The sequence below is a fragment of the Anarrhichthys ocellatus genome, unplaced genomic scaffold (genome assembly GCF_004355925.1).
Source record: "Anarrhichthys ocellatus isolate YVR2014 unplaced genomic scaffold, GSC_Weel_1.0 scaffold7, whole genome shotgun sequence".
Classification (NCBI taxonomy): Eukaryota; Metazoa; Chordata; class Actinopteri; order Perciformes; family Anarhichadidae; genus Anarrhichthys; species Anarrhichthys ocellatus.
In genome coordinates, this window is record NW_022280037.1 from 8,564,683 (window position 1) to 8,569,624 (window position 4,942).

Below are 4,942 nucleotides of genomic sequence, written 5' to 3' on the forward strand. Positions count from 1 at the left end.
AAGAAGATACGAGAGAGAGAGAGAGAGAGAGAGAGAGAGAGAGAGAGAGAGAATAAGAAGATACGAGAGAGAGAGAGGGAGAGAGAGAATAAGAAGATACGAGAGAGAGAGAGAGGGAGAGAGAGAGAGAAAGTGAGTTAGATGAAGAAATGATGGAGGAAAAAGAAGAAGAGAGATTTGTGTTCACAATCAATCACGTGGTCACGTTATTGCCGTAGCCTGTTAATGATGGAAGCATGCAGAGGGAGGTTTAGTATGCAGTCGGTCGTTATTAAAACCAACTGGCCTGGGGAAATACAAAAAGGATCAAACGGAGCTTTTTTTAGTTGTTCTGGTGGCGCCCACAGTGTTGTCTATATCTACCGTTTCCATTTTCAACTCTCGAAAAATAAGACTCCTTGAATCCAGATGGATCGACTGTGAATGTCGTCTGGTTGACATTGATGCAGGTAAACAAGCAGACACAACACACAGGTAGACCGTATACCTTTATGCAAAGAAACAAGTTCCAGAAGACAATCCACAGCAGACATTAGTGCTGTACTAATTAGTTGATATAATGAACAAGGATTTTCGTAGCCGAGCTGAATTATTCATTCTCCGGCTGAAGGTATGGAGAGGATTGTGCAAAGGAAGCGCCGGGTGGCAGCGCAACTTAAAAAAAAAGGGCTCTAATGCCCGACATGCAGCAGGAAGGAGGAGAATACGTTGCTTTCATTGAAGCCGGCTGAAAGTTCAACAAAACCCACGGGACACATTTTCAAATGTCTGGGAATATTTACACTGTTTAAACTGCGAGACATTTTTTAAATGGCCTTCCTCGGCAGCGCTGCACAAAGCATCCCGGAGCCACGTCGGCACAAAAATAATATTAGGTAGGTTTTTATGTTTCTTGCTATCAATAACACTCTACCTGGACTACAGACCTGAACTGCAGCTCCTCGTTGTTGCTTCACAACCCCTAACTTTATACTTTATAGTTACGGTCACATTTCCACACACACACCAGTTGGTTGTTGGTATCAAGCTATTCTGATTCTGGTACTTTTGTGAAGATACTCTGAGGGGGGGGGGGGGGGGTAAACCGGTTCGGTCTGTAGGAAGCAGCTTAAGATCTCGCTTCAGAAATGCAACAGAAAGCAACAACCTTTGATTCCTTTTGTAAACATTCACTCCGCTTTAATCGAGACAACCCAAAGCACCGTGTCATACATTTAATCCGGCTCCTTTCGTCACCACGAGGGTCGTCTTCCTGGCAAAAACAAATTTTAAAACTGTGACGTGCTAATCCACAGTTGTGGCTCCCTGCGAGGACACCGTGCCGTGTTTGCTTTTCCTCCTTAGTACAAACCCACAATGTTGATGAACAATCTATCAGAGAACAAAAGACTAATGATCTGATTGGCTGGTACAGTACAGTATGTAGATGGCTATACAGCATAGCATTGATCCCTCCCTCTCCATTTCCCTCTCCCTCTCTTTCACCCATAGGACCTGCCGGACAGATCAATAGTGCTCAACAAATTATTGACCTCCGCCTGATACCTTTCACAGGGATAAAGACAGAGACATAAACACTGGATGGAGAGAGGGGAGAGGTAGGAGGAGACGGCGCATGTATCCATGTGTGTGTGTCTGTATTTATGCGTGTCCCAGCCTGGAGAGGGTACTAATCTACATTCTGGTTCACACTGATATGTACCTCATCACTGTCTCCTTGACCTGCTGTCCTTAGCGCACAGAGAGAAGGAAAGAAATGGGGGGGGGGAGGAGTGAGGGAGTGAGGATGGAAGAGAGTGAGAGTGAGGAGACGGGAGGAAAAAATAGCTGACTGTGGTGATCTGGCTAATTTATCAGCCCAGTCAAAACAGTGCGTTTCGTTCTGGAGCAACAGGATACGGCTGCTACTCTCACCGTCACGTCTGACAAACAAATGCACAAACACAAACACACACACACACAATCTCTGAAAGCCCAGCTGGTCCTCAAAACTGGCACAACACGCACAACAAACACGCACACGTTTCCCCAAAAGCTGCTGCCAAAGCATCAGTACTGAACCAGACTGGCGGCCTCGTGCACACACATGCGCTCACACACGCACACAAACACATGCATGCACACACCGGATGAAGGCACTAATACATGCTGCAGACACAACATCCACTTAGCCAACACTCCAGAGAGGGCCAAAGACAAGAATACGAGAAGAATGAGAACAAGAATATTACTTCAACTAAACCTACAATAAGATTTCTAAAAACTTCCGCACGGATGCTGATGCTACATGTATATTAATAATACAACATAATGGCGCTCACTTTGTCCACACATGTCAAACTTTCACTTCAACACTGGCTGGACAGATTAATCCCATCAGGACCCTCCACCCCACTCAGGTGTGTTGTAGGTCACCATGTTGTTTACGTCAAGAAACAAAATCAAGAATTACAGTATCATCCAATTTGTTCTGTTCCCCCCCCAACAATATTTCAAATTACACAAAGAGACACACTGCTGTTTCTTTACCTGTGTAATAATACATCACACTGTGTAACACGTGTACTGCAGCGTTTCCTTCATCAAACAGCTAATTATCGCGTTTAATGGAGCTCTTTTCACGTCTTCCTTTCCTGAAGCGCTGATAGTGCCGGTGGCAGACAAGAGGCTAAACGAGAGGTCAAGGCGGTATGCGAGCAAGTCTCTTTTGGGAAAATGGAGCTTCTTTTGATTCAACTGCAATTAATATTATTTTAGCCTTATGGTTAAGTTCGGAAAAAAACACTGCAGGTAGGCAATGGAAGCAGACTTAACGAATAAATCATGACACAGTCGCTGCAGGTTGTTTAAATGCTGAATAACGTGCGATTTGTTTTAATGGATTTTTTAAGAAACATTTTAAAAACTGGGTAAACCAAACCTGCAGCATGACAGTCGGTAACTGTAACCAATACAGCTGGGTTTAAATATTTAATCAACATTTAATAGGAAAAATTACACCAGTGTCGTTATTTAAGGTACTAAAAAGTGTTCAAATGTACACTTGTTGCTAGTGCTTATATACTATACAGTTTGTACATGGAAATATTTAGAAAAGCAGATGATATATTTAAATACACACAATTGATATATTGCAATGTCATATTTATGTAAATCTAATCAAACTAAATGCAAAACAAGTTAGTTTAGTTTTAGAAGAAATGTGAAGTTTAATTAAATGTATGAACCATTATTTTAAATAGGTTTTCTTATTTTAGTGTAAAATGTACACACATAAGATCTTCTGTGGTAACTCGACATAAAATAAAGAGAAAACTACCCCCCCCCCCCCCCCACCTCTCTCGTTGTGTTGACGTTTGCCCGCTCACTCCATTTTCAAATACCTTAACTGTCTCTTCTTCATGTTGTCTACACTGCCCTCTCCTCTTCGGCACAACTAGGCATTGTGGGTAAACAGCTAGATTAGGCAATCAATCTTCTCCCGGGAACAGAGGTAGTAATGGTGATGAGGGGGGGAGCGAGGGAGGAGGGGGTCAGGGCAGAGATACGAAAAGAGGAGGAGAGAGGGAAAGAGGGAGTGAGCGATAAGGCGGACTGGGCTATTGGGCGAAGGAGAGAGGAGGAAATATAGTAAAGAGGGGGAGGGAAGAAAGATGCAGATGCGGGGGTTTCGCAGAGAACCCACAAGCAGAAAAGGAACCATGATGCCAACATGCTGGAGTTGCACAAATGCGAAAGACGAGTGAAGACGAGTGAGAAAGTAAAGTGGGAGAAGTGACAAACGTGGGCCGATGTGTAAAGCAAGAGTGAGGAGCAACAGTGCAGGTAAACAAATAGAGTTTTGTCTGCCGCTCTTTTTTGCTATGTCATCTTGTCGCGCTCTCTTCTTCTGCGACCAGCCGTTATGTCGATACGCTCGTTGTAGGTGCAGGTGAGGTGCAGGCTAGTCCGTATTCTTTAACCCAACCCCACATAGAGGAAGGGGAGGAGAATACAACGCGAAATAGGCTTATTGCTTTTTCTTTGTTAAATTGATACTGGAACTATAAATTAAATAAAGAAAACCGTAGGTTAGAGAATGCATGTGTACAAAAGGGCTTAGCAAGTCGCTAGTGAAGACGCCAAACATCAGATTTAAGACTGATTCAGGAATTAACACTGCTAATCAAGCCAGCTGATGAATCAATGTATGACATGATGTTAGAAAGATAAAACACAAGTTACAGCTACACACAGTATGTCTTAAAGCAACTACCAAATTCGACATAAACAGACCAGCAGGTGTCTCAGATCTCCGCCCCTGCCTTTCTTTAATAACCAGTGTTGTGGCCGTGACCGTAAACCTGTTCTGCGTCTCTGCTACCAGCTGAGAGAACTGTGATAATACCTCTTAAATGCTGACTTGCAATCTAGCAATCCTCAAAAAGACCAAGAAACTCTTTTGAGGTAAGGTGAAATCTTTTTTTTAAAATTTTTTTCCCCTTCCGATGCCTCTAACCGGCTTATTCTTTTGAAACCAGTAGAAAAGGACCTGTGCTCAGAGACTAGCCTCAGGGGGCTGGAGCCAAAATTAAACCGGTCCCGTCTCCTTCGCTTTATCACTGTTAGGAGCAGACAGCGAGCAACCATGTAGCACACCCATCTGCATTTATATAGTCTCTCTCACGCACGCACACACACACACACACAGGGTTAACTGGCACATGGGCAGTGAGGCTGTGAGCCCCTCCAACCTCCATCTATGGGCTGGTTGCCAAAGATGCCCCCCGTCCAAAAATACACACACACCCCCACACAAATCCCTGGCTTAGCCTCGGCCCAGTGCTGGGATTACCGGATTAGAACTCTATTCCATTATCTCCCTATACTATACAGGGCGCGCGCACACACACACGCACACACACACACACACACACACACACACACACACACACACACACAC

At 44.1% G+C, this 4,942-nt stretch overlaps 1 protein-coding gene across 2 annotated transcripts in view; it reads right to left on the minus strand.

The window, feature by feature from the left end:
• LOC116383880 (single-stranded DNA-binding protein 3) overlaps window positions 1-4,942 on the minus strand; it is a 30,566-nt gene that overhangs the window by 12,497 nt on the left and 13,127 nt on the right. The gene's annotated exons all lie outside the window — the stretch shown is intronic.